A 14,672-nucleotide genomic window follows, 5' to 3' on the forward strand; every position below is an offset into this window, starting at 1 on the left:
TGCCCTCAATCTTTCCCAGCATCAGGGTCTTTTCCCAATGAGTCCAATCTTTCCACCAGTTGGCCAAAGGACTGGAACCTCAGCTTCAGCATCAGTCCTTCCAATGAATGTTCAGGACTGATTCCCTTTAGAATTGACAAGTTTGATCTTGCTGTCCAACGGGCTCTCAAGAGTCTTCTCCAGCATGACAATTTGTGCCTATCAATTCTTTGGTGCTCAGCCTTCCTTATGGTCCAACTCTCACATCCGTACATGGCTATTGGAAAATATCATAGCTTTGACCATGCAGACCTTTCTCAGCAAAATGATATGTCTGCCTTTTAAAACACCATCTACGTTTGTCAAGCCAGTGTCTTTCAATTTCAGCTGCAGTAACCATCTGCAATGATTTTGAAGCCCAAGAAAATAAAGTCTGTCATTGTTTCCATTGTTTCCCCATCTATTTGCCATGAAGTGATGAGACCGGATGCCATGATCTTTGTTTTCTAAATGTTGAGTTTTAAGTCAGCTTTTTCACTCTCCTCTTTGACCTTCAAGTGTGTGCTAATATGTGTAAATGAGGAAATGTGTTCATGTGAGATATGAGTGTGTCTTTTATGTGAATTGTGTGAATGAGTGAATGTGTGCATTGGTGGTCTCAAAATATGTGTGTTTACATGTGTGTGAGAATTGAGGATGCTTGTGTCAGTGAATGTGTGAATATATGCATAAGAGCACAAATTTGTTTTAGTGAATTTGCAAGCATATTCAGGGGTGACAGCAGGTACGTGTGTGTGAGAGAACACAGAGATGTTTGTGCATGTGTATATGAATATGGGCATAAGACTGGACATGTGATTTGTACAAATCATCATATGTAAGAGTATACATGTGTATGATTTCATTAATATGTGTGCATGGTTGAATGTGTTAACATTTGAGTGTGTGATCATGTTGAGATCGGGATGCCCATGTGCGTGACTGAATGTATGAGTATGTTTCTGCTTGTAAAACGAGCATGTGTGAATGTGTTCGGTGTGTGAATGAATTTGTGGACGTGTTCGTATGAGCAAAGAAACGTGTGAGCAAGTCTGTTGGATTGAGCGTGTGAACATGTGGATGGTAAGTGCGTCTATGTGTGTTAGTAAATTTGTAAGCATGCTGTGAGTGCGTGGGCGTTCATCTTTAAGCATGTTAATGTGTGAGTATACTTATGTGTGTGATTGTGTGAGCATTTATAAGTGTGAGCAGGTTCATGTACAAATGAACACATGAGCATGGTCCTTTGTGACCATCTTATTTTATGGAAGTAAAAGCGTGAGTCTGCATATGTAAGGGAAAATGACTTGGTTTTGTGTGTGAGTGATTTTGTGAGCGTGTTCTTGCGAGTGAATAAGTGCATTATGCTCATGTGAGTGAATGGTCGAGCATGTTTGTGTGAGAGAATGTTGAAGACTGTGTATGTGAGTGTGACTATGAGTTAATCTGTCATTTTACCCTTCTGACTGAGTGAACTATGAGCATGATATTGCAAGTAACAACATGTGTGCATGTATATTACTAATTTTGCTGTTTAAGTAAATTCATAAGTTTAGTTGTATGTTTGAATATACATATGTATATGAGCGAGTGGTAGTCAAGTTTTATATTTAATATGTTGATATGCATCTGTGACTTGGTATGTGAATATGCACAAGGGGTTATGTGTGTCTGCGTTGTTTAAACCGTATTTGTGTTGGTAACTGAATATGTGAGTGTGTGTGAGCATAAATTATAGAACACACATGAGTATACGTATGTGTTGATACATATGAGTGAGCATATTTAGGTGAGTAAATATGTGTATAGCCATTTAGGTCTGAGTATATTTGTTTGAGTGAATGAATGAGAACATATGTGTGAGTATGTCAGTGTACCCTCCATTTTGAGTCAATCTCTGATCAAGAACATATCGGTGAATAAATATGTGTGCATGTATGAGACTGATGTGAGCCCATTCATGGATAAGAGTGTTGGTGTGAGTATATTTGTGTGTTAATACCTATTGGTAGCTATTCATGTGCATGAGTAAAACTGTGAATTTGTACATGGATGTTAGTTTGTTCATGTGTATGAATTAATGTGTAATGTAAGCATACTAGTTTGCATGGCATTGCTAATGTATGTGTAAATTTATGAGTGAACATGTGAGCATATACTTGTTAGTGGGTATGTACATCTGTGGGTATCTGAATGTGTGAGCTTCATGATGAGTGTGAAAATGTTTATCTGCAATTGAAAAGGTGAATGTGTTCTTGTTTATGTTAATTTGCATGTGTGAAGGGATTTGAGAGTGTATGTATGTGCAGGATCTGTGCATGTGAGCTCATATTACACTGTCTTTATGTTGAATAAATTTGTCATCATGTTTGTGTGAGTGAATGGATGTTTGAGCACCTTCATACGAAGGCAATGGCACCCCACTCCAGTACTCTTGCCTGGAAAATCCCATGGATGGAGGAGCCTGGTAGGCTACAGTCCATGGGGTCGCTAGAGTCAGACACAACTGAGCGACTTCACTTTCACTTTTCACTTTCATGCATTGGAGAAGGAAATGGAAACCCACTCCAGCGTTCTTGCCTGGAGAATCCCAGGGACAGGGGAGCCTGGTGGGCTGCCGTCTATGGGGTCGCACAGAGTCGGACACGACTGAAGTGACTTAGCCTGCATATGAGTGAATGTTGCAAGTGTATTTATGTGAGCTTCTTATGGAAGAATATATTTCTGTGAGTGAATGTGTAAGTGTGTGTTTGGAAGCATGTCCACCTGCAAGTGAATGTGTAAGAACGTCCTCATTTGTGTTTACATGCACATATGAGGAAATGTGTGTGAACATGTGACATATATGAATAGGCTTGTGTGTGAGTGATATTGTAACCATGTCCTTGTAAGTAAATACATGCGTGAACATATTTTATGAGTGTCATTCAGTATACATGTTAAGTATGCTCATGCCTGTTAGTGAATATATGAACATTATTTGCCTCTGAGAGAGTTAATATGTGGGTATATTTGACTATGTGAGTGAATTTGTATGGAAGTATATGCATGAGTGTATAATATAGGAGGATAATAATTTCTATAGTGAGTGTGTATGTTCATACATGGGAGCAGGTACTCTGGGGAGTTTACATGTGAGTATATTTGCATACAGAAAAAGTGAAAGTTGCTCAGTCATGTCCGACTTTGCGACCCCATGGACTATATGGTCCATGGAATTCTCCAGGCCAGAATACTGGAGTGGGAAGCCTTTCCCTTCTCCAGGGGATCTTCCCAACCCAGGTCTCCCACATTGCAGGTGGATGCTTTACCAGCTGAGCCAAAAGGGAAGCCCAAGAATGCTCGAGTGGGTGGCCTATCCCTTTTCCAGCCGATCTTCCTGACCCAAGAATCAAACTGAGGTCTCCTGCATTGCAGGCAGATTCTTTACCAACTGAGCTATCAGGAAGCCCCTTGTATATACAGTGACTGTATATGTGTGTATGTGATCAGGGTCATAGGTTTGACTGTTGGGCGTCAGCATGTGTTTGTGAGTGTATGGTGTATGTGTCAGTCTATGTGTGAGAATAAATCTGTTTGATGTTAAGAGTGACTAAATGTACAAGCGTATCCTTATGTGAGGGTGTTAACATGTGCATGAATGTGTGAGCATATTCATATATATGAGGGATTGAGTGTGTTTGTGTCCAAATGTATGTGTAAAGATGTTCATGGATGATCGTGCAACCACCCTGATAAAGTGAGAATATATTTGTGTGTGACAGAATAGGTCGTTTTATTTGTGAGTAGGATAAATACATGGGTATAAGTGAATATGTGGATGTGTTCACATAAGCAAATACAAGCATGCCAGTGTATAAGTAAATTTGTGAGCAAACTCATGCAATTGAGTGAATGTATAAACGTGCATATACTGGAGTCTGTGTCTGTATGAATTCTTGAGTATCTTATTGCATCAGTGAATAGTGAGCATGTATGTATATGTGAGCATGTTAATGGGACAATGAGAATGGATGTGTGGGGAAGTGATTTTATGTGAGAGTGGCTATGTATGTGAATGAATTTGTAGCATGTGTGCGACTGCTGAGTAAGGGAGCACATTAACATCAAGTATGCTATTGTGTGAGAGTGAACATGTCAGTGTGTGGATGTGTGTGAATGAATGTAAGTGACCTTATGTATATGATCATATTCGTGTGTGCAACTGAATTCATAAGCATTGTCATGTATGTGAGCATGTTACTATATTTGGGTATCTGAACATTTAGAGGTATGTTCATATGCTAGAGTATGTACAAGTGCTAGTAAATCTGTGAGTATGTGAGCACATGCATGTAAATCTTTCAGCATGTTTGATTGCATAAGCTCGTTAACATGTAATTATATTTAAATGAGTGAATGTGTGTGTATGAATTAATCTGAATGTATGGCTTAAAACTCACATTCAGAAAACTAAGATCATGGCATCGGGTCCCATCACCTCATGGCAAATCGATGGGGAAACAGGGGAAACAGTGGTTGACCTTCTGAAGGAGATCAGCCCTGGGATTTCTTTGGAAGGAATGATGCTAAAGCTGAAACTCCAGTACTTTGGCCACCTCATGCGAAGAGTTGACTCATTGGAAAAGACTCTGATGCTGGGAGGGATTGGGGGCAGGAGGAGAAGGGGACGACAGAGGATGAGATGGCTGGATGGCATCACTGACTCGATGGACGTGAGTCTGGGTGAACTCCGGGAGTTGGTGATGGACAGGGAGGCCTGGTGTGCTGCGATTCATGGGGTCGCAAAGAGTCGGACACGGCTGAGTGACTGATCTGATCTGATCTGAAAATCACTGCAGATGGTGACTGTAGTCATGAAATTGAAAGATGCTTGCTCCTTGGAAGAAAACCTATGACCAATCTGGACAGCGTATTAAAAAGCAGAGACATTACTTTGCCAACAAAAGTCTGTCTAGTCAAAGCTATGGTTTTTCCAGCAGTCATGTGTGTGAGAATTGGACTATAAAGAAAGTTAAGCACCAAAGAATTGATGCTTTTGAACTGTGGTGTTGGAGAAGACTCTTGAGAGTCCCTTGGACTGCAAGGAGATCCAACCAGTCCATCCTAAAGGAAATCAGTCCTGAATATTCACTGGAAGGACTGATGATGAAGCTGAAACTCCAATACTTTGGCCACCTGATGTGAAGAACTGACTCATTTGAAAAGACCCTGATGCTGGGAAAGACTGAATGCGGGAGGAGAAGGGGACGACAGAGGATGAGATGGTTGGATGGCATCACCGACTCAATGGACACGAGTTTGAGCAAGCTCCGGGAGTTGATGATGGACAGGTTAGCCTGGGGTGCTGCAGTCCATGGAGTCGCAAAGAGTCGGACATGACTGAATGACTGAACTGAACTGAACTGATCCATATGCATGAGTGAAAGTGTGGACTTTGTGGTGCGTGATCATGTTTTGGGGGTAAGTGAATAAGTGCGCATGTCTGTCTGTGGATGTGTTAATGTGTACAAGTAAGTGAAGGTGTGAGTTTTACATATGAGCATATTTGAGTGTGTGTGAGTGAATCTGTGGGCATCTTCATTTTAGGGAGTGAATATGTGACCAAGTTTGCATGAAGAAAGGAATGTGTAGGCATATTTGTGTATGTGGATGTGCAGTCATATGTGTTTATGTATGTGTTTCTATGTGTGAGTGACTTTGTGAGCATGGTGTTGTAAGTGAGCATGTGAGCTTGTTATTGTGAGTCTGTGTATATGAACGCATGCATTTTGTGAGTATGTATGACTGAGTGAATTTTTTTAGCATATTTGTGTATGTGTGCAAATGTACATCAATAACTGATGAGTATATTTACATATGAGAACACTGTGCAAGTGTTACTGAAGACATAATTATGTACAAATTACTGAAGGGTATCTATGTGTGAGTGAATTGGTAAGCATGTTGTGTGTGTGAGTGAATGTTTGACCATGTGGGTGTAACTATGTTTAAGTCAAGTATGTTCATGAGTGAAAATGTGACTGTGTCAATGTATGTGAGAATGTGTGAATGACTTTGTGTGCATGATCATATTTGGCCAGTGAATGAGCACTCTCACATATGTGAAGATGAAGGTTTCAACTGTGTTAGTTGCTCAGTCACGTCCGAATCTTTGCAACCCCATGGCTTGCCAGGATCCTCTGGTAATGAAACTCTCCAGGCAAGAATACTAGTGTGGGTAGCCATTCCCTTCACCATGGGATCTTCCTGACACAGGGATTAAACCTGGGTTTCCTGCATTGAAAGTGAAGAAAGTAAAAGCGTTACTCACTCAGTCATGTCCGATTCTTTGCGACCCCATGGACTGTAGCCCGCCAGGCTCCTCTGTCCATGAAATTCTTCAGGGAAGAATACTGGAATGGGTACCATTCCCTTCTCCAGGGGATCTTCCCAATCCATGGATCAAACCCAGGTCTCCTGCATCGCAGGCGGATTCTTTACCAGGTAAGCCCCTAGGGAAGCCCTCTCCTGCACTGAAGGCAGATTCTTTACTGTCTAAGCCACCATTATGTATGTCCATGAATTTGTGAGGGCTTCCCCCGTGGCTACCATGGGGTCGCAAAAGAGTCAGACACAGCTTAGCAAATAAATGACGAATTTGTGAACATGTGTGTGATAAATATGTGTCTCCATGAGTGTGAGCATATTAGTGTGAGACAGGGAGTGTTTGAGTGTCACCCTGAATGAATAAATAAGCATGCCAATTCATATGTCATTTTATTAATGTGAATAATATTCCTATGATTAAGGGTCTGTGGGTTCACATTTATGAATGTACTTATGGTCATGTGCATGGATTTTAGCACATTTGTTCACGTAAGCTAATGTATAAGTAAGCTCGTTTGTGTGGGATTGTAAATATGTGAGTATATTTGTGGGAGGAATTTATGACAGTGTGCATGTGAGTAGATGTGGTGAATGTGAGGATGTTCCTGTGTGTGTATTAATGTATACATGTAAGTGAGTGGGTGTGTGTGCATGGGAGCATATATGAGTATGTGTATCGATGTGAGCTTATTCAAGTGTGAGTGAATATATGAACATGTTCATGTGTGAGGGTAAATTTGTGAATATAATTGTGAGTGAATGTGTGAGCATGTTTTGAGAGTAAGTAAATGTGAGAGGAATGTATGCATGTGAACAAGTCTGTGGCATTGGAGAGTTCTGGCTCGCATGGTTTGGGTTGGCAAATACTTGGGAGAGTTCAGCTGCTACGTAAAAATATGAAATTTAGGGCCTAGACCAAGTATGAGAAATATTTTCCAGGCTCAGGCAAGGGGAAGCTTGAGATAGGGGAAGCCACTTGGTTCTCTTACAGGCCCACTGGGCTACCTCTGCTGCCTTTGTTGCTATAAAGGTGATTTTACAGCTTACTACTATTCGACGTCCATAGAGAAGGAATAGCAACTCGCTCCTGTATTCTTGCCTGTAGAATCCCAAGCACAGAGGAGCCTGGCGGGCTACAGTCCATGGGGTTGCAAAAAGTCAGGCACGACTGAATGACTAACACACACACACACACACACACACACTTCATGGTGATATGAATAGAAGCATAAGGCTTTACAGTCAAACAAGACTGCATGTTATCCACCTTGCATTAGGTACCTGGGTCAGATAAACTGGTTACAGACTCAGCCCACCAGTGCTCACATACTTACATAGATTAGCTTCTGGATATTCATGGGGAGGGGAACAAGCTCGTTTTAATAAATGAGATTTATGGGGGAACTTGGCCAAGGAGAGGTATATGCTATGCTACATGCACTAAAATCAGGTTGGCAGAAGAAAGTCCAGAATGTGGTTAAATTTGCCATCTTATGTATTGCCGTGACTAAGGCAATAAGAAGGCCTATATTCCTTCTTGTTCAGATTGGTGTGATTATTGTTTGAGTTTCCTACCAAGTACCCATAACAAATAGCCTGGTGGGCCAAGTTATTTCAAAAATCGGTATCAACTATATTATACATTTGGCCCATTAGGTCCCTCTGGGGGAATTTTTCTTTGGCAGCTGTGTGTGTGTGTGTGGGTGTGTGTGTGTGTGTGTGTTAGTCACTCAGTCATGTCCGACTCTTTGCAACCCCATGGACTGTAACCTGCCAGGCTTCTATATCCATGGGATTGTCCAGGCAAGAATACTGGAGTGGACCGCCATTCCCTTCTCCAGAGGATCTTCCTGACCCAGGGATCGAACCCTGGTCTCCTGAATCGCAGGCAGATTCTTAACGGTTTGAGCTACAGCGAAGTCTTTGGCAGCTGTTTATGTTACTTTTATAGCCTCAGAGGTGGCCTCTTGGGAGGTGGTCATGTGACTAACTCAATAGATTTCCTCCCAGATTAGCTTTGCTACTGGGCTTATCATTATTGTTCTGTAAGACAGGATGGGTATGTTTTAAGATCCCCCAGAAGAGTAAAATTGGGCTGCAATTTCCCTCCCAATACTTCCCAAGTCCTTATTAATGATGCTCTTGGTAAGCCTGATGAATTTTTAATAGTTGTAAACAAGTAGCATCGATTTGGATGGAAAAACTCTCATATAGAAAGTGGTTAGATGTCTCTATGGGATTTGAAAATTTTCAGTTTTCAGGAGAATTTTCTTTGCTGTCACAGCCAAAGGCTATGATTGTTTCCTGTGGGCAGTAAGCATTGGAGTTGTTGAAAGGCCCACTCCCACTGAGTGTGATGGAAACCTTGAAGTTGATATTGGAAGACAATCAGGCTAGAAAAGAATTTCCAGACTGGATGAAGCTCCTGACTCTTTAGACATGCCTTGTCCTGGATATTATGTTGTATACATTCCTTTCCTAATAAGTAAGTATGCTGTGTGTGTGTGTGTGTGTGTGTGTGCATGTGTGTGCATACATATATACACATACAAATTATAAGTGGCCATGGGGCTTCCCTGGTGGATCAGTGGTAAAGAATCCACCTGCCAATATTTTAAGGTTTTGAACCCTGTCTAGGAATATTCCACGTAGCGTGGAGCAGCTAAGTCTGTGCACCACAACTATTAAGACTGTGCTCGGGAGCCCAGGAACTGCAACTACTGAGCTCATGAGCAACAACTATGAAGCCCACATGCCCTAGAGCCCGAGCTCCACAATAAGAGGAGTCACCATAATGAGAAGCCCTGCACTACAATGAATTATAGGCCCACTTGCCACAACTAAAGAAAAGCCCGTGCAGCAACAAAGACCTAGTACAGCAAAAATAAAAACGAAACAATAATATTATTAAGTCAATAAATAAAGTAAATTCCCAACCAGGGAGGAAATTCATGGTAAATTGTCCTTGGTCACTTAGACGAACTTCTTTGAGTGCAAGCTTCAATAAATGGGACTTGTACTGGAAAGAGAGGAAAAGACATTATATTAACAACTGATAAGAAACCAACATTTGTAAAGATATACATTTTGGCAGGGTTTACATTAGTCATTATTGTCAGGGATTAGCAAGAGCTATAATTTTATCTAACTGTAATCCCATAGAGTTTGTTGGTATAGCTCTGCATTACAGCACTTTTCATATGATTGCACTCATCACAAGCATCCTGGTTGTAATACTGGGTACATACTATCTCTGGGCAATTCCTTACATAAACCTCAAGAGGCAGTGGCTCTATGTGGTTAATGGCACTACTTAATCACAGTCAGTCTCATCTGATTTGAGGCCAGAGTTGGCCCTGCGGGTTTAGAACCATCTATGAGTCACAAGTGGTATCTAAAGAGTCGAGCTTACCCAGAATGGGTGTTGCTTGTAGTAGAAGAGACAGGAGAAGGTTGCTAGCCTCAGTGTTGGTATCTGTGGTCATTTAGCAGGACTGACCAATGTGAATAGCCAACAGCATGGTTCCCATTGTCTCCAATCTGACCTGTGTTATAAGACACCCTGTTAGGTGCATGTGGTATAGTTTCCAGACAGACCTTGTCAACAGTAGTGCGGAGATTACTAGGGCTGGTGAACTGCCAAGAGACATAGAGTCAACACTAGGAAGGGTAGGAACCTCTCAGGTGAGAAGGACCATGGTAACAGGATAGGACTTAAAGTTGGAGGTCACCTATAGCCAGCAGTAGGGAGCCTGATTGTCCCTGATCTTGTTCACATGGAGTTACCTGGTCTGGGAGAGGTTTAGGTCCACCTCCTGGGTTCCACGGTGCCTTTTGAGGAGCAAAGTACCGGGATGGCTGATAAGGTCACCTCTTTCTCCAGAGAGTGGTTTGCTTGGCTTATACTGGATGATGATGAACACAGGCTAAAGGATGGTTTCAGAATCACTGGTTCACATCAGGTTCTCATCAGGATCAAGAAGGAGGTGGCTAAGCTCTGGGTTTTGTCTGAGGGAGACAGGAAGAAATGAAAGTACCAGGTGAATGTCTCTTCTCTATTCATGGCATTGCCTGTGCTCTCATGCCTGTGAAAACCAATAATTGGGTTCTTTCTCGTGTGGAATTGCACACCAGCAGAAATAGAATTGTCTCTGTTGATGGTCCCATCATTTGCTGTGAACTTAAATATGGCGCAGTTATGCCATAGGGGCACGAATTTAATATAACCTAAACCATGGGCAGTATTTTGACCACTGGAAGGACCACTGCCCTCCAAGTTCTCTCCACAGTCCTTGATGTGGAACTGGAGGATGACAGGATAGATAAAAAACCCAAGCAATCTTTTCTTGTAACGCCCATAGTTATTTTGCATTACAGTGATGTACAAACTTTAGTCTGACTGTGTAAACCGTGTGACGGTCCCAAGGATTGTAAAAGCTATTTTGTTATCCCCTCAATAACATTAGAAGAAATTGGTGTATTGTATGGATAAACTAATGGAAGTCTTGTATAGAAGGCAGAGAGCACTGAGCTGAGCTCCCTGTGCTGTACAGCAGCTTCCCACTAGCGAATCTATTCTACACACACACACACACACACACACACACACACACACACGTCAGTCTTACTCTTCCAATTCATCTCACCCTCCCCTTCCATTTCTGTGTCCAAAAGTCCATTCTCTATGTCTGTGTCTTTATTCCTGCCCTTCACAGAGGTTCATCAGTACCATTTTTCTAGATTCCATATATATGTGCTAATATACGAATTTGTTTTCTTTCTGACTTACTTCACTCTGTATAACAGGTTCTAGGCTCATGCACCTCAGCCTGGTGCTCTGTGACAACCTAGAGGGCTGGGATGAGGGGGTAGGAGGGAGGGAATATATGCTGGTTCACGTTGTTGTACAGCAGCAATCAACATAACATTGTAAAGCAATTATCCTTCAACTAAAAATAAATTTAAAAAACAAAAGTGAAATATAAAACAGTGAATTCTAAAATAAAAAGTAGTTTGGAATTAACATATACACACTGCTGCTGCTGCTAAGTCGCTTCAGTCATGTCCGACTCTGTGCGACCCCATAGATAGCAGCCCACCAAGCTCTGCCATGCTTGGGATTCTCCAGGCAAGAACACTGGAGTGGGTTGCCATATACATACTGCTGCTGCTGCTAAGTCGCTTCAGTCGTGTCCGACTCTGTGCGACCCCATAGATGGCAGCCCACCAGGCTCCCCCACCCCTGGGATTCTCTAGGCAAGAATACTGGAGTGGGTTGCCATTTCCTCCTCCAATGCATGAAAGTGAAAAGTCAAAGTGAAGCCACTCAGTCGTGTCCGACTCCCAGCGACCCCATGGACTACAGCCTACCAGGCTCCCCTGTCTATGGGATTTTCCAGGCAAGAGTACTGGAGTGGGGTGCCATTGCCTTCTCTAATATACATACTATTATACATTACATATATAACCAACAAAGACGTAACATTTAACACAGTAAAATATACTCAATATTTTGTAATAACTAATAAGGAAAAAGAATCTGAAAAGTAATATATATATATAAACATACATACACCTGAGTTCAGTTCAGTTCAGTTCAGTCGCTCAGTCATGTCCAACTCTTTGTGACCCCATGAACTGCAGCACACCAGGCCTCCCTGTCCATCACCAACTGCCGGAGTCTACCCAAACCCATGTCCTTTGAGTCGGTGATGCCACCCAACCATCTCATCCTCTTCTCCTCCTGTCCTCAATCTCTCCCAGCATCAGGGTCTTTTCAAATGAGTCAGCCCTTCACATCAGGTGGCCAAAGTACTGGAGTTTCATCTTCAACATCAGTACTTGCAATGAACACCCAGGAGCGATCTGCTTTAGGATGGACTGGTTGGATCTCCTTGCAGTCCAAGGGACTCTCAAGTGTCATGTCCAACACCACAGTTCAAAAGCATCAATTCTTCTGTGCTCAGCTTTCTTTATAGTGCAACTCTACCAACCATGCATGACTATTGGAAAAACCATAGCCTTAACTAGATGAACCTTTGCGGACAAAGTAATGTTTCTGCTTTTTAATATGCTGTCTAGGTTGCTCATAACTTTCTTTCCAAGGAGTAAGCGTCTTTTAATTTCATGGCTACAGTCACCATCTGCAGTGATTTTGGAGCCCAGAAAAAAAGTCAGCCACTATTTCCACTATTTCCCCATCTATTTGCCATGAAGTGATGGGACCGGATGCCATGATCTTAGTTTTCTGAATGTTGAGCTTTAAGCCAACTTTTTCACTTTCCTCTTTCACTTGCATCAAGAGGCTCTTTAGTTCTTCTTCACTTTCTGCCATAAGGGTGGTGTCATCTGCATATCTGAGGTTATTGATATTTCTCCCAGCCATCTTGATTCCAGCTTGTGTTTCCTCCAGCCCAGCATTTCTCATGATGTACTCTGCACGTAAGTTAAATAAGCAGGGTGACAGTATACAGCCTTGATATACTCCTTTTCCTATTTGGAACCAACCTGTTGTTCCATGCTCAGTTCTGTTGCTTCCTGACCTGCATAGAGGTTTCTCAAGAGGCAGGTCAGGTGGTCTGGTATCCCCATCTCCTTCAGAAGTTTCCAGTTTATTGTGATCCACACAGTCAAAGGCTTTGGCATAGTCAATAAAGCAGAAATAGATGTTTTTCTGAAACTCTCTTGCTTTTTGAATGATCCAGTGGATGTTGGCAATTAGCCGCGGCAGCAACGGCACCGGAGCGATGGTGCGGGAGTGGTGGAGAGGAGCTACCCCACGTCCAAGGTCAAGGGAGGAGGCCGAAAGGAGCTACCATATACGTGAGTATATACATATATATAACTGAATCGCTTTGCTGTATACCTGAAACTAATGAAACATTGTATATCACTCAGATCAGATCAGATCAGTCGTTCAGTCATGTCCGACTCTTTGCGACCCCATGAATCGCAGCACGCCAGGCCTCCATGTCCATCACCAACTCCCAGAGTTCACTCAGACTCACATCCATCGAGTCAGTGATGCCATCCAGCCATCTCATCCTCTGTCGTCCCCTTCTCCTCCTGCCCCCAATCCCTCCCAGCATCAGAGTCTTTTCCAATGAGTCAACTCTCTGCATGAGGTGGCCAAAGTACTGGAGTTTCAGCTTCAGCATCATTCCTTCCAAAGAAATCCCAGGGCTGATCTCCTTCAGAATGGACTGGTTGGATCTCCTTGCAGTCCAAGGGACCCTCAAGAGTTTTCTCCAACACCACAGTTCAAAAGCATCAATTCTTCGGCGCTCAGCCTTCTTCACAGTCCAACTTTCACATCGATACATGACCACTGGAAAAACCATAGCCTTGACTAGACGAACCTTTGTTGGCAAAGTAATGTCTCTGCTTTTGAATATGCTATCTAGAGTTCAATAAAAAAATAGAATAAAAATAAAATTAAACATATCAAATGTTCAGCATTATACAGATGTGATTAATTAAACATTAAAAAAAAAAAATAAGGCCGGGAGGTTATGGCAAGTTAACTTAGTGGCAGAGAATGTGGCTATTTTCTCATGGAGTTGCAACACTCTAGTAAGTCCAGGTTTAGCTCAATCCAGTAGATACATTACCATTTGAATACAGACCTCAGTTTTTATGGGAGAAGCTTCTGCTATCACCCAGGGCATAATAGGAATCTCAACTCATAGCATAACTGGCTCTGCTCCAGTAGAGCTTTGAGTTTCAGTGAGGGCTCAGTGTAACTCTGGAAGTTGCCTCTCCATTGGCCAATACTTTTGGACTGAGTCTGCAAGTTGCTTATGCCAAAAATCCATGGACATGGGGCCAGTGGATCGTAGAAATGAATTTTGGGGTGGCTGAAACTTCTAACTGTAAGTCCTGTTCTCAGAGCACTAGTGGGAGAGCTGAAACGATAGACTTCTTTAGTTTATCTAGTGTCTGTTGTTGCTCGGGTCCCCACAGATAAGTGGATGTCCTGAGGGTGGCTCCATACACAGGGACCAGCAAATATTGGAGGTTGGCACTGGAATTGAATGTTACTACCAAATGTTGGATCTCCTTTACCAACATGGGAGGTTGGGGCATGAGAAGCTTTTCTTCTACCAAATGCAGACTAGTTTACCCTTCTGAGTTTCAATTATAGACCAGACATTGAACAGACTAGGAGGCTCCCTGTAGCTTATGGAGGGCAATTGCCCATCCCCTCAGTGAAGTGTTTACTCACAGTGGTGACAGTGTGTGACACAGAGTCATAGCCAGGTCCCGGGACAAGGATGACATCAGTA

At 42.4% G+C, this 14,672-nt stretch overlaps 1 long non-coding RNA gene across 1 annotated transcript; it reads right to left on the reverse strand.

Annotated features, from left to right (window-relative positions):
* Nucleotides 1–9,306: 9,306 nt before the first annotated feature.
* On the reverse strand, nucleotides 9,307–10,585 carry LOC139181699 (uncharacterized). The gene is made up of 3 exons (XR_011565468.1): nucleotides 10,174–10,585; nucleotides 9,800–9,932; nucleotides 9,307–9,406 (listed from the first exon to the last, which is right to left on the reverse strand). It is a non-coding gene; the product is annotated as an uncharacterized lncRNA (long non-coding RNA).
* Between the last annotated feature and the right edge of the window lie 4,087 nt (nucleotides 10,586–14,672).

The sequence above is a fragment of the Bos indicus genome, chromosome X (genome assembly GCF_029378745.1).
Source record: "Bos indicus isolate NIAB-ARS_2022 breed Sahiwal x Tharparkar chromosome X, NIAB-ARS_B.indTharparkar_mat_pri_1.0, whole genome shotgun sequence".
Lineage (NCBI taxonomy): Eukaryota > Metazoa > Chordata > Mammalia > Artiodactyla > Bovidae > Bos > Bos indicus.